We start from the raw sequence: 24247 nt of genomic DNA on the forward strand, positions 1-24247 counted from the left end.
TTGGGTCAATAGTTGGGTTTGCCCGGCTTGGTAACTTACGTTCCGCTATGTCGGCTAAGTAGCGCTGGGAGAACTACTGCGATTGTGCCCCAGTTGAGCTGGGTTAACATCTCAGTAGAGAAAGCTAAAACTGACCGTCATGATAGGGCGAGAGACCGGTCGCTGTTCGAGAGGTTTTTCGAGTCCTTAAAGACTTATGCCGCTTAGAGCGAGGAGCTGGCTTTGTCCGGCCTAGGCATGGATAGCGCCCCAAACTCGGTCTTCCGAATACTACGGGCTTCGCCGAACTTTAAAATTATAGAATTCTATGGCTAAGTGAGAGTGATAAGCATTATAAGTCTGCTTGCCTTGTTCGTTGTGCTGAGCGCCTCCCTCGATGGACCCAAGAATGGGAACAAGAGCGCTCAGGTTTATCCCGAATACCCCAGCACTCGTGGCATGGGAGTAGAAGCCGATGACTTGCATCTCTCAGATTTAATAAACGGCCGCATAGAAGGTAATATTTTAAATTAAAAAAGAGTTGCTTAGCGCATATGAACAAGTTTTCAGCGCACAGGATAAACACGAGCGAGTTTACTCAAAAATTACATCCCTGGTACATTCATCCGCCACACGACGGGCACCCTTCAGGACGCCCTCATAATACATCTCGGGCCTGCGATGCTCCTTCCCCTTCGGTGGTCCCTCTGTCACCAGCTTCTCAGCATCCAGTTTGCCCCAGTGCACTTTAGCACGGGCAAAAGCCCTACGGGCGCCTTCGATGCAAACGGAGCGCTTGACGACTTCAAGCCGGAGACAGGCATCCACCAGCCGCCGCACCAGCTCAAAGTAGCTCAAAGGCATGGCCTCCCCAGGCCACAGCCGGCCTATCAGGCCCTTCATGTCCTGTTCGGCTGCCTTATGAAGCTCGACCAGCTGCTTCAGCTGGTCACTCAGGCGCACCGGGTGTCCGGCCCCAGCATACTGGGACCAGAACACCTTCTCCGTCGAGCTCCCTTCCTCGGCCCGGTAGAATGCGGCGGCATCGGATACACTGCGGGGCAGATCTGCGAATGCTCCTGGAGAGCTCTGGATTCGGGTAAGTAACAGGTAATTTACTTTCACGTGCTTGCTTTGCATAAAGAATGCCTTACCCGCCGCAATCCTTTTCATCGCCTTAATTTCCTGGAGGGCTTTCTGGGCTTCGGACTTGTCTGATTTGGCGCTTTCAAGTGCCGAGGCAAGCTCGGACTCTCGAGTCTTCGAGTCAAGCTCTAAACTCTCATGTTTTTTCACAAGACCATTGAGCTCTTGCCACACCTCCGCCACCTGCGCCTCTTGTTTCTCTCGCTCGGAGTGCTCCATGGCCGCATTGTCTTCGGCCTTGGAAAGCGCTTCCTTCAGGGTCGCCACCTCGGTTGTGGCCCCTGTAACATTCATGTTGGTCCTGTCATTACTTGCAACCAGGTATTTATATATACACTTACATAAGGTACTATATACCTTCTTTGTCCTCGAGCTTCTTCTTGGCAAGGCCGAGCTCGTTCTCGGACCGCTCGAGGCTCTGCTTCAATGCATCAACCTCTGTAGTCAGTGCGGCAGATGTCAGCAGCGCAACCTGCATTCCCATTTGACATGTTTATGTTAGACTCCTGCGTATATCTTTTTTTGATCCTCAGTCCGGCTTTTCTTTCCGAACACCAAACTGAGCATCAGGGGCTATTGTCTATGCGGTAAAATTTTTATATGTTTTAAATACATACCTCAAAGCCTGTTAGAAGGCTGGTACAGGCTTCTGTCAGCCCGCTCTTGGCGGACTAAACCTTCTGAATCACCGCACTCATAATAGTGCGGTGCTCCTCGTCGATGGAGGCGCCGTTAAGCACCTCCAGCAAATTGTCCGGCGCCTCCGGTTGGACGGAGGCCGCCAGCGTCGTAGGCTTGCCCTTCTTGCGAGGGGGGCGCCTACCGGACTCCGGAATCACTGAAGGTTCTGGAACGGTGTCCAGCCTAGGGCCGGACTTAGATCCCTCTGGGGCTTCATCCCCTTTGGGCCTGGAATCCAGGAGGTCGCCTTGCGGCATCTCCAGGACCACCTCCTCCTGGTGTAGCCCCTTTTGGGACTCCCCCTCGGCATCGTCCATAGGGCGAGGGAAGGAGGCCGTCGGAAGTGAAGCGCTATTCACATCCGACGAATCCAGGGAGCCGCTCGACGAATCGCCGAGCTGAGCCTTGGGCAGACTGCATGATCGAATTCGGCGTCAGAAGGTACTGTACAATAGAGGAACGCCATAAGTTATTCTGGTATCCTGATACTTACGATTTTGCTAGGGGCTTGGCCCTGGATGGCCATTCCTCTACGCCATCGTCGGCGTCGACGGCGTAGTCCGGAAGAAGGTTCTTCCCCTTCTTGGACCCTCCGGCCTCCCCAGTTGGGGCGGCCTTCCTTTTCTTTCCTCCCCCCGCTGGAGGGGGAGAGGCTTCTTCTTCCTCCTCCTCGTCTTCGGAGGCGGAGGGCGCTTCGGGGTTGTCGGGCGATGAATCCAACACCACCAGGCGCCGGGAACTCTTTCGAGTCCCCGTGGCCTTCTTTTTGGCCTTCTTCTCCGGTACCACGCGAGGTGCCGGAACCAGTAGCTTCGTCAAGCGTGCATTTGCTGCGCCTTCGGGCAAAGGGGTCGGACAGTCAAACTATTCGGATGTCCTCTTCCATTGCTGTCAAAGGAGCGGCAGTTTAGATCCTGCATAGAGTCAAACTATGAACATCAAGTGTCCGGTAAAGGATAAAAACAAGCTTACTTCGGTGGCTTGGCGCTTGGCGCAGAATCCGCGATCCTCGGTGATGGGAGGGGAGACCTCGGAGCTCTTGAATAACACCTTCGAGGCGTCCACGTGCTTTGCGTCGAAGAGCCTGGACAAAGTCTGGTGCTGGGCCGGGTCGAACTCCCACAAGTTGAAGGCCCGTCGTTGACACGGGAGGATCCGACGGAAGAGCATGGTCTGGACTACGTTGACAAGTTTGACCTTCTTGTTTACCAGGTCTTGGACGAAGGTTTGGAGCCCGGTCACCTCTTCTGGATTACCCCACAACAGGCCCGTCTCTTTCCAAGATGTGAGCCGTGTGGGAATGCCAAATTGGAATTCGGGGTTCGCTGCCCACTCAGGGTCACGCGGCTCGGTGGTGTAGAACCACCCCGCTTGCCACCCTTTGATGGTTTCCACGAAGGAGCCTTCGAGCCATGTGACGTTGGGAATCTTGCCCACCATGGCGCCTCTGCACTCCGCTTGTCGGCCGCCCACGACCTTCGGCTTGACGCTGAAGATCTTCAGCCATAGGCCGAAGTGGGGTTTGATACGGAGGAAGGACTCGCACACGACGATAAACGCCGAGATGTTGAGGACGAAGTTCGGGGCCAGATCGTGGAAATCTAGGCCGTAGTAGAACATGAGCCCCCGTACAAAGGGGTGAAGGGGGAAGCCCAGTCCATCGAGGAAATGGGTAAGGAACACCACCCTCTCCTAGGGCCTAGGGTTGGGGATGAGTTGCCCCTCATCTGGGAGCCGGTGCACGATGTCGTGAGACAAGTATCCGGCTTTCCTCAACTTTTTGATGTGCCCCTCCGTGACGGTGGAGGCCATCCATCTACCTGCCGCTCCGAACATGATTGGAGAAGGTTGAGGTGGGAAGTGCGGACTTGGGCGCTGGAGCTCGAGTGCGCGGAAATGTATAAGCAAAGGAGGAAGAAGGCGTATATTGAAAGGGTGAATTCTTATCCCCTTATATGGGCGGCCGAAGCTGCGTGCTCCACCAGCCTGGTAAAGCTCGCTTATCTCCCAAGCGCCGCGATTGATGGCGCGGTTGGGTTACCCACGCCCGTATTGATGAGAATCCCGGAGTAAGGAGACACGATCTCTGCTTTGACAAGACGTGCCAAGGAAACCGCCTCGCTAAACACGCTGAGGTGGGACAGTAAAATGATTCGAATGAAGGCTTGGCTGTGGCATGACGTCACGCTACGGAATACGTCAGCAGATTAGATTTGTGCAGATATTATTCTCCCTACAGTGGTATGTGGAACTTATTTTACAGAGCCGGACACTATCCTTGTGTTCAAACATCTTTTATGAAGTATTCGGAGGAGGAACCCGGCTTGCAATGCCGAAGACAAATTTGCGCGCCGGACTCGTCGTCATTGAAGCCTGGTTCAGGGGCTACTGAGGGAGTCCTAGATTAGGGGGTGTCCGGATGGCCGGACTATGACCTTTGGCCGGACTCCCGGACTATCAATATACAAGATTGAAGCCTTCGTCCCGTGTCTGGATAGGACTTTCCTTGGCGTGGAAGGCAAGCTTGGCGATACGATATGTAGATGTCCTCCCATTGTAACCGATTCTGTGTAACCCTAGCCTTCTCCGGTGTCTATATAAACCGGAGAGGTTTTAGTCCGTCGGACGAACAACAATCATACCATAGGCTAGCTTCTAGGGTTTAGCCTCTCTGATCTCGTGGTAGATCTACTCTTGTACTACCCATATCATCAATATTAATCAGGCAGGAGTAGGGGTTTACCTCCATCGAGAGGGCCCGAACCTGGGTAAAAACATCGTGTCCCTTCTCTCCTGTTACCATCCGCCTAGACGCACAGTTCGGGACCCCCTACCCGAGATCCGCCGGTTTTGACACCGACAACAACATTTATAGCTTGGGAGCTATTGTGGCACGTCGCTTTCACCTTAACATATGTAAGGGTAAGATACATAGGGGCATTTGCGCTACTCGCCTGGCGACTCACTTTAACGTGCAGATACGCCAACATGATCATCCTTTGCCCAGGGTTTACTTAGATAGACCAGCTATGGAGGACCACCAGTTTATTGCTGTTGATTACCCTGATATTGATATGCCTTATAACTTAGTTTTCAGTCTGAAAACTCGTGAGATTATTCCTTTGCCTGCACCTTCTTTGTTTGATCATTTTGCCAAGGGTGGATACCGGATTATGCCTAAGGACATTGTCGCTTACCGGAAGAACCTGGCTACGACAGCGGAGGAGCCTTAGTAGTGGGACCCTCAGGTGCCTGCTCCACAGCACTTCAACATTGGACCTCACGGTTTCTATGACTGGTGATTCCCAAGTTAGGCCAAAAGCCTAAGCTTGGGGGAGTACGTATTTCCACCGACATTACATTCATGGTCACACATTTCATTCCAGTTGTCGGTGTTCACACTTTTTCATTGTATTATCCATGTTACATTTATTTTCTCGCTTTCTTCTTGTATGTTTAAAAAACTTTGAGAAAATCCAAAAATGTGTTTCTTGCTTCTTTTTTATTTTTCTTCCTAGTTTAAATTGTTGTAGCACTAAAAAGAAAACACAAAAAGATTTTCTTGTTCTTCTTTTACTTGTTGGGAGATTTCTCGTGTAAATAGTTTTTTCTCGTTTTTGCTTTTCTCTTTTCATTTGCTTGTTTATGAAAAACAGAAAACTCCAAAAATATTTCCGTGTGTTTCTCTGAATTTCTTTTCTTTGAGTCATACCAAGGAGAAGACCACGATGGGAATGTTGAGTGGCTCACATTTGCATTATTTTTGATCTGACAAAGAGCCCATATTACCTTATCTTCTCCTTTTGAATAAAATGTTTGCAGATTCCAGCTTAGTCCATGGCACTCTTGCACTATTATCATTTTCAAATCGTTCGGTCATGCAAGTGAAAGGAAATAATGATGATATTCGATGAACGGGTCATGTTAGAGAGAAACGGGTATGAACTCGACTTGTTCTGTTTTTGTAAATATGTTTAACCTAGTATGCATGATTCAACCTATTATGATCAAACATGTTCGCAATGACAATTAGAGATTATAGTTTCTCCTGCCATGCATAAGTAGCTATGAGTGAATAATGACTTATCTTGGATGTCAACATTGCGTTAAAATGATTGTGATGTAGTATGATGATATGGTATCCTCCTCTGAATGTTCGAGTGGCTTGACTCGGCACATGTTCATGCATGTAGTTGAATCAAAACCAACATAGCCTCTATGATATTTATGTTCATGATGTTCATATCCAACTCATGATAGTATCCTATGTTACTTATGCATAATGCATGTTCATGACCGTTGTTGCTCTCTAGCTGGCCGCTTCTCAACCTATTTGCTAGCCTTCGCCTGTACTAAGTGGGAATTCTGCTTGTACATCAAAACCCTGAAACCCAAGTTATTCCAGATGAGCCCACCATACCTACCTATATGCGGTATTACCCTACCGTCCTAAGTAAATTTGCATGTGCCACCTCTAAAAACTTCAAATGAATATCCTTTTTGTGTGGTTGGATTATTCATAGAGCGACAAAAGGTAGTTGGTATCTTCCATGCTAAGCGGGTTATTCTCAGGTTGGGTGTTTATTCACTCACCATTACATGAGAAAAGAGCGGTAATACGGATTCCTTGTCCAAAATTGCAAAAAGAACTTATCAATAATCAAACAAAAACTCCCATGGAGCAAAAACCTTTACTTTACCGCTTGGGAACCGCTACTAATTTGTTTAGCATGGAAGATATTGGTAACCGATGGTCGCGAAGTAAACAAGAAGGGTGCATGTCTCAAAATTTCATTTACCTCTGTTTTAAAAAACTTGAGCTCTGGCACCTCTGCAAATCAAGGGATTATCTATTTACTTTTATGTTGTGTCATCACCTTCTCAAATAAGCGCCAGAACTTGATAGCACTGCTGTCATGCTGATGCATTGTGTATAGCTAATGATAGGTGCATCATGACTGGATCTTTTCGACCATGAATTACAATGTTTAGTCGTTGCTTGAACTTTGGGGGTGCTCTACATTTATGTTTTGCGGTCTCAAAAAGGGCTAGCGAGATACCACTATTGTCATATTGTATCATGGTTGTGTTGACAACGTGTTGCTATTTGAGATATCTTATTATTGCTTACTAGTTGATTATGTCATTAATATGAGTTAATATAATTTTTAAGAGTTATTGTTGACATGGTTAGTTATAATCTTTGCTGAAAACCTGGGTGTTGTTTAAGCTTATGGAAACAAGAGCAAAAGAGTTCGTAGAAGTTTTTCTTTTTCACTTTCAGTTTATCAACTGAATTGCTTGAGGACAAGCAAATGTTTAAGCTTGGGGGAGTTGATACGTCTCCGTCGTATCTACTTTTCCTAATGCTTTTCCTCTTGTTTTGGACTCTAATTTGCATGATTTGAATGAAACTAACCCGGACTGACGATGTTTTCAGCAAAACTACCATGGTGTTGTTTTTGTGCAAAAATAAAAGTTCTCGGAATGGAACGAAACTTTGCAAGGATTTTTTATACAATAAAAGAAAATATCTGGAGCCAAGAACCACCAGAGGGGGGCACCTGGGTGGGCACAACCCACCAGGGCGCGCCACCCCCTCCAAACGCGCCTAGGTGGGTTGTCCCCACCTGGTGGCCCCGCAGACCCTGAAACCAACACTATAAAATCCTATTTTTCCAGAAAAAAATCAGGGAGAAAGAATTATCACATTTCACGAGTTGGAGCCGCTGAAGTCTCCTATTCTTCATCGGGAGGCCAGATCTGGAGTCCGTTTGGGGATCCGGAGAGGGGGATCTTCGATGTTCGTCATCACCAACCGATCCAATGCCTACGAATTTACTTATATTGTTCTTGCTAAGTTAATAATGCTGCTACTGCTATCGTTGCTGCTACAAAACCATTGCTATCATTGTTACTGTTACTGTTGCTGCTACCATTACTATCAAAACTATCATACTACTTTGCTACTAATCACTTTGTTGTAGATAATTAATCTCCATGTGTGGTTGAATTGACAACTCAGCTTCTAATACTTGCAAGTATTCTTTAGCTCCCCTTGTGTTGAATATATAAATTTTGGTTGAATACTCTACCCTCGAAAACTGTTGCGATCCCATATACTTGTGGGTTATCACTTGCCTGTTGAAATCCTTGGGGATCCTCCTCCACCAAAGGGTGATCCCGTGTGTGAGCTTAAAAATTACCTGATACTCTTAAATATGGTTATCTCGATGAAAAGAAGATATATCCTGTTATTATTAGTGCTAACCTTTCAGAGCATGAAGAAAAGAAATTATTGAAAACTCTGAAGAAGCAACGCGCCGCTATTGGATATAATCTTGATGATCTTAAGGGCATTAGTCCCACTCTATGTCATCACAAAATAAAATTGGAGAAAGATGCTAAACCAGTGGTTGATCATCAACGATGGTTAAATCCTAAGATGAAAGAAGTGGTAAGAAACGAAATACTAAAGCTTCTGGACGCAGGTATAATTTATCCTATTGTTGATAGTTTGTGGGTAAGTCCCGTTCACTGTGTCCCTAAGAAGGGAGGTATTACTATTGTTCCTAATGATAAGAATGAATTGATCCCACAAAGAATTGTTACAGGTTATAGAATGGTAATTGATTTCCGCAAATTAAATAAAGCTACTAGAAAATATCATTACCCTCTACCTTTTATTTATCAAATGCTAGAAAGACTATCCAAACATACAAATTTTTGCTTTCTAGATGGTTATTGTGGGTTCTCTCAAATACCGGTGTCAAAATATGATTAGGACAAGACCACTTTTACTTGTCCTTTTGGTACCTTTACTTATAGACGTATGCCTTTTGGTTTATGCAATGGACCTGCTACCTTTCAAAGATGTATGACTGCTATATTCGCTGACTTTTGTGAAAAGATTGTTGAGGTTTTCATGGATGATTTCTCCGTTTACAAAACTTCTTTTGATGATTGCTTAAGCAACCTTGATCAAGTTTTGCAGAGATGTGAAGAAACTAATCTTGTCTTGAATTGGGAGAAGTGCCACTTTATGGTTAATTAAGCTATTGTCTAGGGGCATAAAATTTCTGAAAGAGGTGTTGAAGTTGATAAAGCTAAAGTAGATGCTATTGAAAAGATGTCGTGTCCTAAAGACATCAAAGGTATAAGAAATTTTCTTGGTCATGTTGGTTTCTATAGGAGGTTTATTAAAGACTTCTCTAAAATTCTAGGCCTCTCACTAACCTTTTTGCAAAGAGATGTCCCTTTTGTTTTTGATGATGATTGTGTAGAAGCATTTGCAATACTTAAAAAAGCCTTGATTTCTGCACCTACTGTTTAGCCACCTGATTGGAATTTACCCTTCGAAATTATGTGTGATGCTAGAGATTATGCTGTTGGTGTTGTTCTAGGGCAAAGAGTTGATAAGAAATTAAATGTTATTCATTATGCTAGTAAAACTCTAGACAGTGCCCAGAGAAATTATGCTAGTACTAAAAAAGAATTTTTAACAGTTGTTTTTCCATGTGATAAGTTCAGATCTTATATTGTTGATTCCAAAGTAATTGTTCACACTGATCATGCTGCTATTAAATATCTTGGTGCAAGATGCTAAACCCAGACTTATTATATGGGTTCTCTTGCTGCAAGAATTTGATTTGCATATTATTGATAGAAAGGGAGCTGAGAAACCCATTGCAGACAACTTGTCTAGGTTGGAAAATGTTCTTGATGACCCACTGCCTATTGATGATAGCTTTCCTGATGAACAATTAGCTCTCGTAAATGCTTCTCGTAATACTCCATGGTATGCTGATTATGCTAATTACATTGTTGCTAAATTTATACCACCTAGTATCACATACCAGCAAAAGAAAAAGTTTTTCTACAATTTAAGACATTACTTTTGGGATGACCCACACCTTTATAAAGAAGGAGTAGATGGTGTTATTAGACGTTGTGTACCTGAGCATGAACAGAAATAGATCATACATGGGTGTCACTCCGAGGCTTACGGAGGACACCTCGCTGGAGATATAATTGCACATAAGGTATTGCAATCCGGTTTTTATTGGCCTACTCTCTTCAAAGATGCTCGTAAGTTTGTCTTGTCCTGTGATGAATGCTAGAGAATTGGTAATATTAGTAGACGTCAGGAAATGCCTATGAATTATTCACTTTTTATTGAACCATTTAATGTTTGGGACTTTGATTATATGGGACCTTTTCCTTCCTCTAATGGGTATACACATATTTTAGTTGTTGTTGATTACGTTACTAAGTGGGTAGAAGCTATTCCGACTAGTAGTGTTGATCATAACACTTCTATTAAGATGCCTAAAGAAGTTATTTTTCTGAGGTTTGGAGTCCCTAGGTATTTAATGACTGATGGTCACTACTAGGAAAAGGGCTATAGATGGAAATGGCACTAATGGCGCACCAGACAGGTGGTGCGCCATTAGTATATACTAATGGCGCACCACCTTCTGATGCGCCATTAGTGTTGAAACTACTAATGGCGCACCCTGCCTACGGTGCGCCATTAGTACCAATTTTTTTTGAACTAGTGCGCCTGTCCAAACATACTAATGGCGCACCGTGTGTGTGGTGCGCCATTACTAGTTAAACTAGTAATGGCGCACCATGCCATGGTGCGCCATTAGTAACCTTGGCCACCACTTCCACCGAATGCACCCCCCCCCCCCTGTGGATTGCCTTTTCAGTTTAAAAAAAATAAAACAAAATGATAGAAATGTCAAAAAAATAAAAGAAAATAAGTTTCCCATGGGATATGTGGCCTAGTTGTTGGGAAAATTTGCAAATATGAATTTTGAGTTCATTTGCAAAATCTCGCGAGAATTTGTAAAAATGGGCATAACTTTTGCATACTAACTCGGATGAAAAAGTTTTTTATATGAAAAATCATCTACTCGAAAAGTTACATCCAAATTTAACCGGGGGAACCCCGTTAAACATTTTCAAAATCCTCAAAAACCTAACAGAAAAAATGATACGGGGCTTTGAAGATCTAGAGAGGCAAAAAAATCAAAAAAATTCAAACTTACTAATGGCGCACCTGCCCATGGTGCGCCATTAGTATCTTCCCTCCTTCAAAATTCAGAATAAGTCAAAAAAATAAAAAAAATATTACTAATGGCGCACCTGACCATGGTGCGCCATTAGTATCTTCCCGCCTTCAAAATTCAAAATAAATGAAAAAAATAAAAAAAATTACTAATGGCGCACCTGACCATGGTGCGCCATTAGTATCTTCCCGCCTTCAAAATTCAAAATAAATCAAAAAAATAAATTTTTTTACTAATGGCGCACCTGCCCGCGGTGCGCCATTAGTATGTCGTATATATGGCTGGTCCTCTCCTCCTCTCTTCATTTCATCTTCCCTTCTCTCCTCCTCTGCGGCGACCTCCTCCTACCTCCTCCCTCCTCCCTCCTCCCTCCTCCCTCCTCCCTCCTCCCCTCCCCTCCCCTCCCCTCCCCTCATGGTTTCTTCTCCCTCCTCTCCGGCGACCTCCTCCTCCCTCCTCCCCTCCCCTCCCCTCCCCTCCCCTCCCCTCATGGTTTCTTCTACCTCCTCTCCGGTGAGCTCCTCCTCCCTCCTCTCCCTCCTCCCTCCTCTCCGGTGAGGCAAAAAATCCCCTCCTCTCCGGTGAGCTCCTCCTCCCTCCTCTCCGGTGAGCTCCTCCTCCCTCCTCTCCGGTGAGCTCCTCCTCCCTCCTCTCTGGTGAGCTCCTCCTCCCTCCTCTCCGGTGAGCTCCTCCTCCCTCCTCTCCGGTGAGCTCCTCCTCCCTCCTCTCCGGTGAGCTCCTCCTTCCTCCTCTCCGGTGAGCTCCTCCTCCCTCCTCTCCGGTGAGCTCCTCCTCCTCCTCTCCGGCGAACTCCTCTCCGGCAAAAGACCATGGCAACAAGATCCAAAAACAACAGGAACAAAATTTGAGAATATTGTCGTGCCAAAAAACAAGCAAAAAAACGAGGAAAAAAATGGGCAAAAAATCACGATCCAGATCTAGATTCTAAATGACGCATCACTAATGGCGCATCACAGGAAAGTGCGCCATTAGTATGCCGCGGTTACTAATGGCGCATCCAGTTGTGGTGCGCCATTAGTATCCAAAGCACCTAGCCCCTGGGAGACATACTAATGGCGCACCGTGGCCTATACTAATGGCGCACCAGTGGTGCGCCATTAGTATACCAGATACTAATGGCGCACCACTGGTGCGCCATTAGTAAAAATTACTAATGGCGTGCTGTTAGTGGCGCACCACAGATGCGCCATTAATGGCCATAATAGGTGCGCCATTAGTAGAGGTTTTTCTAGTAGTGGGTGGTTCATATTTTATTCATGGTGCTTTTCATAAAATGCTTGCTAAGTATGATGTTAACCATAGAGTTGCTTCTCCATATCATCCTCAGTCTAGTGGTCAAGTAGAATAGAGTAATAGAGAGATTAAATTGATTTTGCAAAATACTGTTAATAGATCAAGAAAGAATTGGTCCAAGAAACTTGATGATGCATTATGGGATTATAGAATTGCTTATAAAAATCCTATGGGTATGTCTCCGTATAAAATGGTTTATGGAAAGGCTTGTCACTTACCTCTTGAACTAGAACATAAGGCATACTGGGCTATTAAAGAGCTCAACTATGATTTCAAACTTGCCGGTGAGAAGAGGTTATTTGACATTAGCTCGCTTGATGAATGGAGAACCCAAACCTATGAGAATGCCAAGTTGTTTAAAGAAAATGTTAAAAGATGGCATGACAAGAGGATACAAAAGCGTGAGTTTAATCTAGGTGATCATGTTTTGCTATACAACTCTCGTTTAAGATTTTTTGCAGGAAAACTTCTCTCAAAATGGGAAGGTCCTTACATTATCGAGGATGTCTATTGTTCCGGTGCAATCAAAATCAAGAACGCCGAAGGCACAAATCTGAAGGTAGTAAACGGTCAAAGAATCAAACATTATATCTCAGGTAATCCCATGAATGTTGAGACCAATATAATTGACACCGTAACACCGGAGGAGTACATAAGGGATACTTTCAAAGAATGTTTCAGACTCCGAAAAGGAATATATATGTGGTACGGTAAGTGTCGTGGAATTGTCACGTCAGATGTCCTAGCGTAAGGACTTAATCATGGAGCCATCGCAACTTGGAATATTGAAGGGGTTAAACGGGACAAAGGACACGAGGTTTATACTGGTTCGGCCCCTTACACTGAAGGTAAAAGCGTACAATCCAGTTTTGAGTGGGATTGCTTATGTCTCGATAACCAGGGAGCGAATCCGCTTGACCTAGTTCTCGACTTCATGTTACTTGCCCCGAACCGCTGCCAGGTCATTCCTTTATATACAGAGGTTGATGCCCAGCGGCTCACAGAGTCCCGGCCGGTTCATAAATAGTGTCCGGCTTGGTCTCTCTCTATTCCTGTCTTACCATACAAGTTATACATATATGGTGGTTTATCTCTACAGGCCTTAAGTTGCCTCTGTGCCTTGTGCCTTTAACTAAACCGCCATCTTCAAGTGTCTTTAGTGGGCTTCGTCATAGGTGTGACCCAGCCCCTCCTGGGTGGGTCGTACCTAATAGTTATATCCCCAACATTAGGCCCCAGATTGATTTGAACTGGTTCATGTCAATCTTCAACACTTAAGAAAATCTTTTGCTCTTTTCTTATGAAATTTTTGTAACCCGCCATGACGTCATCCTTTGGATCTGCGGTAACCCGCCATGACATCACCTGCCATAAATGCATTTTTTGTCCAATACATCTCAATGGATCCTTATCTTAATGACCATCCCGAAAATCGAGGTGTCTTAGTAGTTGGACAATCATTTTTCCAGCCTCCTTGTTTTTCGCTCTTTACTTATCAGCCTTCCCTTATAAATAGGCACGACTAGGTCCCTTCTCATTCTCCCCTTTCCTCATCTTCTTCCTCTCGCACCCTACTGCTGCTCAAGCTCCGCTGCCGCCGCCGCGCACCTCGTCTTCGTCGACCTTGGTCGCTGCATCGACTGAATCTATCCACAAAACGGCGGCGGGCCTCCCCAGTAACCCTGCAGCTAAGTCTTCTTCTTCCCATGCTTCAAATCTGCATTAGGGTTTGTAAGTTCTTTCTGTGTTCTTCGTTGTCCCTCTCAGTTTCTTCGTAGCTTCACCACTGCAGCCTCCTTTGATCCAAAAAGAGTATCAAACTTATGCGGTAACTATTTCGCACTCATTTTTTATACTAGCAGATCCCTTTATCTTGCAAAGAGGCCTCTATAGAACTGATGAACTCGTATGTACTTTGTTTTTAGGTCTAGAATATTTTCTTTTCTAAATAGCTGTTTGATTCAAAGTAATAGCTGTAACCTGTAAAATTTCTTTATGCAACACTTAGGCAAAAAACTGTATTTATTAGATCCACCTAGCCATGGCGATTCTCATCACTGGCTTAACAGGCAATTCTCAGTTGATAATCTTGACCGCCCATGGCGGCTTAAATAACTTAATTGCTTATGACGCTCATGGAGGCTTAAATAATCTGATATAATTATCCTTATACCATTAGGCCCCTTCATAAGCCACCATCTTGAATATGCACTGTAATATTTTCTCCGGCTTAAATTTGAACCAGAAATTTTTATCCTTTCTTAGGCTTCCATCACAATGCCGCCTAAGACAAGCACCTCATGCAACTGGGTCCCGTCCATTGTTACTGAAAAGACCTTTGAAGACTTTGTGAAAGTCGGCTATCTGCCGAAAAGGGATGTCATGTCGTATTGTGCTCCTGACCCGTCAGAAGAGAGACCTCAACCCAAAGAAGGGGAAGTGATTGTTTTTACGGATCATATGAACCGGGGTTTCTCATCACCTGGCTTGAAATTCTTTAGGGATGTCCTGCACTTCTTCGATCTCCATCCTCAAGACATCGGACCCAATTCCGTGTCTCAAATTTGTAATTTTCAAGTGCCCAGCAAGGTATATCTTGGAGAAGAACCCAGCCTGCTACTCTTTAGAGAGTTATTTTACTTGAACCGTCAAAATGAATGTGCCAACGGACAACGCTTGGAACTTGGCGGTGTCTCAATCCAGCGTCAGAGAGACGTCATTTTTCCCTATGCCAATCCGCCAAGCCATCCTAAAGACTGGAATGAAATGTGGTTTTATTGCCAAGACACTTCTTCGGCTGATGAGAATCCTCTGCCCGGTTTTTGCGCCCTGCGTCTTGATTCCAATCATCCACTTCCTGATTAGATATCAGCCGCCAAACGTAAGATGCTCACCCCCACCTTGGCCAAAATCAAAGCTCTTCTGGGGACTGGGCTAAATGGCATTGACTTGGTCCAGGTCTGGCTCGCCTGGCGGATCATTCCATTAAGCCACCGCCACGGTCTAATGTGTACTTATTCAGGCAAGAAAGATGATCCTCTGCGACACAGTTCTGACGACTTGCCGGACCATGTCATTAATAACATGACAAAGTCTCTTCTGAACGAAAGCCTAGCAGATTGCGGCAAGGTGGGCTTAAGCCCCTTCTACGAAGCCAACCCTGCCCGAGCAGTAAGTCGCCAACCTGAATAAATTATCTATAATCATTAAAACTTTATCTGTACTCAAACCTTTGCTGACTTTTACAGGTTGATGAAAAATTCTGGAAAGCCAAATATGATCATGAGGTCGCAAAAAGGGCCAGGAAGGCCAAGAGAGCCGCTAGGACAGCCACCGTGAAGAAACGCGGAACGAAACCTAGTGCTTCTGAGCTACTTCAACTGGAGGATTCTTCTGAGTTGGAGGTAGCCCTTGACTCTCTTGGCTCATTTTTTAATCACCTTATTGGTACTGATTATAATCAGGATGACACGGGCATGAGTCACGGGGTGGATGAAGAGGTAAATATTATTTCCTCTGACTCAGAGCCTTTGTCGCGCCCAAAAAACCGCCAAGTAACCCGGAAAGTAAGATTTTCACATCGTTTAGCTTATCAAGATCCTCAATTTATTTTGAAGTGACAGATTCATGAGAGCCGGAGGCAGACCCCGTTTAGCAAAGACACAGATCTCTCCTCTGGCTTGCCCAATACACCACGGAAACGCCGGAATGAGGTCACCTCCGATTTAAATTCTTCTTATCCTTTGGCGGGTCTCACTTGTCAACCACTGAATCCTTCTGACCCAAATTATCAGGAAACATCTCCTTCCTCCGGCAACTCAATTCAGTCGAACCTGCCGGCTTTCAAGACCGCTCCAGGGTAATGATGACTTACTTGTCTTGTACTTTAATGCAACTCTTTGGGCTTGTACTATCCTTTTTTGATCTTTATGCACTGGACAAGCGAAACCCAGCAAAAGGGTAAAGAAGAACAAGCTGGCTGAAAAGCCAAATGACCACGAGCCGGAGCTCTAGTCGACCGCTCATGATGCTCCTATTCTTGAGCTGGCGCTTGATCCGTTTCATGATACATCAGTGCCAACTTCTGACCCGCCAGCGGAACATACCACCGACATCGTTGAAAATCCTAAAGACCCTAACCCAACCAAGGCAGACGACTCTCACGATGTTGATGTGGAGATTACAAAAACTGGCTATGCTGAGTTGGGGAGAGCCACGGTACTTGCCAAATGATCTACGAAGGAGGAGCAGATGAGCCGCCGCAAGGTCAGATTTGATATTGCTGATTATTCTCAGATGGGTATTGGGGAAGTTTTGTCTCGTTATCTTGGTCAAGTGCACAGCAGCTGTGACATCGAAATTGACATGGTGAAGCAAATGCACCATAAATTTGAGGTATCATCTCTTGTCTAACTCATCCTTATTATGCCAGCCCCCAAGTCTACTGCTTATGATGAATATGCTGTAGATTTAGAAATATTAGACAAGTATTAATAATGTCTTTAGATCAAAACCTGAAAAAAATCCGGCTTAATCTGTAGCCCTCAAGGCCCGGTTTAATCAAAATGAATGAGCCGGTCCTTCACATGTTTGTGTAGAATGCATGAACTGCATAATTTGAGCTACAATATGCATTAGCCCCCAAGTGCCAAGTAGTCTTGCGTGCAAAGTGCTTGGGAATTTAATTTTGTGAACCCCCAATCTCATGAATCGCCACTATAGATAGACTTCCACGGTAGACATTACCCCCCAAGTGTCAAGTGCTTTGCTTGCAATGTGCTTGGGACTTAAATATGAGGTGCTAATAGTCATGATTTTGACCTAATAATTGCATAGGTTGCCACCACTCAGCTGCAATCTGAAGTGTTTGACTTGAAAAAACGCCTAAAGGCACAAGAAACTGAAACCCAAAAAGCCAACTCCAAATTCGAATTCAGTGTATCTGAATAGGAGAAATTGAAGGCTGACTTTGAGGTGGAGAGAAAGGCTTGGGCTGGTGAAAAGAATGGCTTAATCGAATGAGCTGACAAGGCAGAGCCGTCTCTTGAAAAGGCGACCAATGAATTGTCCGGCTTAAAATGCCACGTGACCCAGATGGTTACAGCAACCTTTGGTAAGTCGCCCTGCAAGTTATAAGTATTTGAAATTTTCCAATGATCATATAAATTGTTATTAACGCACCTGACATTGCTATGCAGGCCCCAGGAGTTTAAATCTCAACCAGGACATGTTGGTAAAGCTGAAGGCGGTTTATACGCCGGTGGAGCAACTCTACACCGGATCTCGGCGAGCCTTAGCCATCGTTGCCTTGTCAAATGAAGTTCCCACCCTTTTGGCGAATGTACTAAGGAAGCTTTCTGTGCTGCCCCAATGGTTCATTGAACTGAGGTGGTCGTCTACAAGAGACAGAGCTATGGCCGCGTTAAGCTGGGCCAAAGCTTGGCTACCGGAACTAGACCCGGCCGACATCGCCATTGGGTATCCAAGCCTGAAAGAAGATGGTACTTCATTTGAACAAGAAGATTTCGCCGCTTGTCTGAAGGAAGTGCGCCCTGTGGCCACTCTGATCGCTGAAGAGGCGGATCTTTCAAATCACCAGGCAGGTTATGATGCAGAGAATCTGAGGATCCCAACGCCACAGTATACTCTGACAAGTTTGATTCCACCAATTCGTAAGCATACCTTCGCCCCTGAAGTTGAACCGGCCGGACTAATTAATGACGAAGCTGAATATAAAGATTTGAGTGGCATTGACTGGTCGTCATCAACCTTCCAGGACCGGGAACAGGACGAAGAAGTGGAAAGAGCTGATCCGGAAGCTTCAGGCCATCAAGAAAATTGTTCCGCCGGGCGGCTCGTATTTGTAGTCTTGTTGAAAAAAACAATGTTTAATCACTTGGACTCGGGGAGTCATGTAATAGGAGTAGAAATGAATTTTTTGTGTCGTGCCTTCATGCACGTTTTGATGCCTTAACACCGTTTAAGCCGCCATCTTATGTTTTCTCCGTCTTATACTTTATCTGTTTTCCTTGTGCGTAAGAAAGCCTATAAACTGTCATGCACAAAGAGATAAATCACAAGGACCCTTGGCGGCTTACCGCAAGGCGGGTCATAATTATCCCACATAATTATCAATGTGAAATATGAGTTATAAATAATCTTGGTGAGAATCAGAACCTTCAATATAACTGTGATAACATCATACCTGAGATGTTAATCTTTTACTGCCAGTTTAGATGACCTGTACAGTAAGGGTGATGACCCACTTATCTTTAGAAGTCATGACTTTAATTGGACTTTGTCACATGCCTGGCGAATTATTGTTCAAAGTCAAGCCGGCTTAAATAGAAACCTTATACACCTTAAAACATGAACACAAAAAAGGCCTCAAGACAAACTCAAAAAGTGCTTTCAAAAGACTTAAGCAAAAAAGAGTAAAAAGACAAATCAAGGCTTCTGATTCGAGTACGATCAGTAAACCGTCCCAAATGGGTTAAGCTAGGATTCAAATACGATCATGTAGCCCCCAATGGCTTTGGCATTGCGCCGATCAAGAGGGTACCGACAGCTATGTTCTCTTTGGTTCGAATACGACCTATGTTTGCATAGGAAGCCCCCAATGACTTTAAGAAGATTTTAATGACCCTGATTCGAATACGATCAGAGTTGGACCCAAAAGGGATTAAGCTATGATTCGAATACGATCAAGAAGCCCCCTGGTGGGTTTTGGCATTGCGTCGATCAAGAGGGTACCGACAGCTATGTTCTCTTTGGTTCGAATACGGCCTATGTTTGAATAGGAAGCCCCCAAATGACCTTGAGAATATTTAACGACTCTGATTCGAATACGATCAGGGTCGGACCAAAAGGGGTTAAGCTAGATTCGAATATGATCAGCCCCCAATTGATCTTTTGAAATTATGATGATGAAGACATATGATCTTTGAGGATGAGAAAGACAGAGGTCCTGCTTTATTATTGATAATATATGCATCCTCAAGATATGTACATCATGAGAGCCGGTGGCTCGAGTGTAGTAAGGCCGAAGATGAGCTATATTCCACGGCCGGCGGGTCTCCTCCTCCGACTTACGTGAATCTTTGTGCTCTTGAACATCGATAAGGTAGTATGACCCGTTGTTAAAATTCTTACTGACCACAAAGGGCCCTTCCCAAGGCGGGGATAACTTATGTGCATCAGTTTGATCCGGGATGAGCCGGAGCACCAAGTCTCCTTCTTGAAAGGTTCTGGACATGACCCGGCGACTATGATAACGGTGCAGGTCCTGTTGGTAAATCGCCGAGCAGGCTGCTGCCAAGTCATGCTTCTCATTCAGCAAGTCAAGTGCCTCCTGACGTGCTTGTTCATTATTAGCTTCCACGTAAGCCGCCACTCGGGGCGAGTCATGATGGATGTCTCTAGGAAGAACCGCCTCTGCTCCATAAACCATGAAGAAAGGGGTATAACCCGTAGATCGGTTGGGGGTAGTATTGATGCTCCATAACACTGATGGTAACTCCTCCACCCAACAACCCGGCGTTCATTGCAAAGGAACTAGAAGCCGGGGCTTGATACGCTTCAAAATCTTCTGATTGGCTCTTTCTGCTTCACCATTGGATTGGGGGTGAGCCACTGATGATACATCAAGCCGGATAAGCTCACGCTGACAGAACTCCTCCATAGACCCCTTGGACAAGTTAGTGCCATTATCAATTATGATACTGTGGGGGAAGCCAAAATGAAAAATCACCTTTTTCATGAATTGAATCGCCGTCGCCGCGTCACATTTACTGACCGGCTCTGCTTCTACCCACTTTGTGAATTTATCCACTACCACCAAAAGGTGGGTATTTTTATCCTTGGATCTCTTGAAAGGCCCAACCATATCAAGCCCCCATGCAGCAAACATCCAAGTAATTGGTATCATCCGCAATTCTTGAACCGGCACATGAGGCCACCGTGAAAATTTCTGACACCCGTCACATTTACTGACCAGATCTTCTGCATCAGCATGAGCCGTCAACCAATAAAATCCATGACGGAAAGCTTTGGCCACAATGGACTTTGAACCGGCATGATGGCCACAATCTCCTTCATGAATCTCATGAAGAATCTCTTGACCTTCCTTAGGAGGCACACAACGTTGAAACGCCCTAGTAACACTGCGGTGATGTAACTCGCCATTGGCAATCGTCATTGACTTAGACCACCGGGTTATCTGTCTAGCCAAGGTTTCATCCCCAAGCAATTCTCCCCGGGTCATGTAAGCCAAATATGGCACCGTCCAATATGTGATGACATGAAGAGCCGCCACCAACTGTGTTTCCGGGTCAGGTACGGCCAAGTCTTCCTCTGTAGGTAACTTAACAGAAAGATTATGCAAAACATCCAAGAAAGTGTTCGTGGGTACCGGTTTTATGCTGAGATCCAAGCTGGCTTAAAGCATCAGCTGCCTCGTTCTTCCTCTGATTGATGTGCTCCACTTGATAACCTTTGAAGTGTCCAGCAACAGCATCAACTTCACAGGGATAAGCCGCCATGAGAGGATCTTTGGAATCCCACTTGCCTGAGACTTGTTGAGCTACCAAATCTAAGTTGCCAAAGCACCTTACCCGGCTTAAACTCATCTCCTTAGCCATCCGAAGACCATGGAGCAAGGCTTCGTACTCAGCTGCATTGTTAGTACAAGGAAACATCAACCTCAGCACATAACAAAATTTGTCACTTCGAGGGGAAGCCAAAACGACACCAGCCCCCGAGCCTTACAATTGCCTGGATCCGTCAAAGTGAAAAGTCAAGTATGTGTTGTCCGGCTTCCCTTCAGGCGCCTGTAACTCTGTCCAATCATTGATGAAATCCACCAGCGCTTGAGACTTGATAGCAGTGTGTGGTACATACTTTAAACCATGAGTCCCAAGATCTATAGCCCACTTGGCGACTCGTCCCGTAGCCTCTCTTTTCTGGATGATATCCCCTAAAGGAGCTGAACTGACCACAGTGATGGGATGACCCAGAAAATATTGCTTAAGCTTCCGGCTGGCCATAAACACCCCATAAACAAGCTCTACCAATGTGGATACCTCTGTTTGGATTCAATAAGCACCTCACTGATGTAGTAAACTGGCGGTTGAATCGAATACTCCTTACCAGCCTCCTTGCGCTCCACCACAATGGCCACACTGACAGCACGTGCGTTAGCAGCCACATATAACAACAAGGGCTCCTAATCAATGGGAGCAGCAAGAACCAGCGGCTCAGCTAGTTGTCTCTTCAAGTCCTCAAAGGCCGTGTTAGCAGCATCACTCCAGACAAAGTCGTTTGTCTTCTTCAACATCTGATACAGCAGTATGGCCTTCTGACCTAACCGGCTTATCAACCGGCTTAAAGCAGCAATGCGACCTGCCAAACGCTGAACGTAATAAACACACTTGGGTTTTGCCAAAGAGGTAATAGCCTTGATCTTCTCCGGGTTAGCCTCAATGCCTCTGTTAGAAACCAGAAATCCCAAGAGCTTGCCTGCCGGCTGATAACCCGCAAGTGTACGGGATAGTTGTAGCCTCTTTCGATAAGTAAGAGTGTCGAACCCAACGAGGAGCTAAAGGTAGAACAAATACTCTCTCAAGTCCTATCGGCCACTGATACGACTCTACGCACGCTTGACATTCGCTTTACCTAGAACAAGTATGAAACTAGAAGTACTTTGTAGGTGTGATAGGACAGGTTTGCAAGGTAATAAAGAACACGTAAATAAAAGCTAGGGGCTGTTTAGATGAAGATGCAATAAAGTAAATATAACGAGTGTGTAAAAGTGGTGGTAGGAGTTGTGAGATTGTCCCTAAGCAATTGACTATGTTACTAGACCAGTAATCACTATTGCAATTGTATTTGAGGGAGAGGCATAAGCTAACATACTTTCTCTACTTGGATCATATGCACTTATGATTGGAACTCTAGCAAGCATCTGCAACTACTAGAGATTCATTCAGGTAAAACCCAACCATAGCATTAAAGTATCAAGTCCTCTTTATCCCATACACAACAACCTACTTACTCGGGTTTGTGTTCCAGTCACTCGCGCAACCCACTATAAGCGAATCATGAACGCATTGCAACACCCTACAGCGGGAATCCCTCACGCTTGCGCGACACAGGGGGTACAATAGGACAGCACCAATAATAAAACAGGCAACTCAAACCAATCATAGCAATTCATCAATCACCGATAGGACAACGAAAATCTACTAAGACATCATAGGATGGCAACACATCATTGGATAATAATATGAAGCATAAAGCACCATGTTCAAGTAGAGGGTACAGCGGGTTGCAGGAGTGTGGACTGCTGAATATAGATGGGGGAAGGTGATGGAGATGTTGGTGAAGATGATGGAGGTGTTGGTAAAGACCGCGGTGATGATCATGGCCCCCGGTGGCGTTCCGGCGCCACCGGAAGCAAGGGGGAGAGAGCCCCCCTTCTTCTTCTTCTTCTTCCTTGACCTTCTCCCTAGATGGGAGAAGGGTTTCCCCTCTGTTCCTTGGCTCCCATGGCGTGGGAGGGGCGAGAGCCCCTCCGAGATTGGATCTATCTCTCTGTTTCTGCGTTCTCCAATTCTGCCCTGGCACCGTTTCCTTTATATCTGGAGATCCGTAACTCCGATTTGATTGAAACCTTCGCCCAGATCGTTTTCCAAAAATTAGCTTTCTTGCGGCCAAAGAAGGGCATCATCCGCCTTACAGGTGGCCCATGAGGGTGGGGGCACGCCCACCTGGAGTGGGCATGGGCCCCTGTCTCGTGGCCACCTCGGGCATCGTCTCGCGTTGATTCTTCCTCCCAAAAATCACAAATATTCCAAAATAATTCTCCGTCCGTTTTATCCCGTTTGGACTCCGTTTGATATGGGGTTTCTGCGAAACACAAAACATGCAACAGACAGGAACTAGCACTGGGCACTGGATTAATATGTTAGTCCCATAAAATAGTATAAAAAGTTGCCAAAAGTATATGAAAGTTGAATAATATTGGCATGGAACAATCAAAAATTATAGATATTATGGAGACGTATCAGCATCCCCAAGCTTAATTCATGCTCGTCCTTGAGTAGGTAAATGATAAAAAAGGTAATTTTTGATGTGTAATGCTACCTAGCATAATCTTGATCATATGTCTAATCATGGCATGAATATTAAGACACGAGTGATTCAAACTAATAGTCTATCATTTGACATAAAAAACGATAGTACTTCGAGCGTACCAATAAAGCAATCATGTCTTTTCAGAACAACATGGCCAAAGCAAGCTTATCCCTACAAAATCATATAGTTTGGCCATGCTTCATTTTCGTCAAACAAAAATGCTCCCATCATGCACAACCCCGATGACAAGCCGAGAAATTGGTTCATACTCTTTAACGTGCTTTAGCTTTTTCAACCCTCACGCAATACATGAGCACAAGCCATGGATATAGCACTATAGGTGGAATAGAATATAATGATTGAGGTTATGTGGAGAAGACAAAAAAGGAGAAAGTCTCACATCGACGCGACTAATCAATGGGCTATGGAGATGACCATCAATTGATGTCAATGCGAGGAGTAGGGATTGCCATGCAATGGATGCACTAGAGCTATAAGTGTATGAAAGCTCAAACTGAAACTAAGTGGGGGTGCATCCAACTTGCTTGCTCATGAAGACCTAGGGCATTTGAGGAAGCCCATCGTTGGAATATACCAGCCAAGTTCTATAATGAAAAATTCCCACTAGTATATGAAAGTGACAACATAAGAGACTCTCTATATGAAGAACATGGTGCTACTTTGAAGCACAAGTGTCGTAAAAGGATATTAACATTGCCCCTTTTCTTTTCTTTTTTTCCTTTTTTTCTTTTTTTCTTTTGGGTGGGCTTCTTTGGCCCCCTTTTTTATTTAGGCTTCTTTGGCCTTTCCTTTTTTTCCTTTTTTTCTTTTTTTTCCTTTTTTTCATGGGGCAATGCTCTATAATGATGATCATCACACTTTTATTTACTTACAACTCAATATTACAATGATACTGG

This window comes from Triticum aestivum, chromosome 4B, assembly GCF_018294505.1.
Source record: "Triticum aestivum cultivar Chinese Spring chromosome 4B, IWGSC CS RefSeq v2.1, whole genome shotgun sequence".
Classification (NCBI taxonomy): domain Eukaryota; kingdom Viridiplantae; phylum Streptophyta; class Magnoliopsida; order Poales; family Poaceae; genus Triticum; species Triticum aestivum.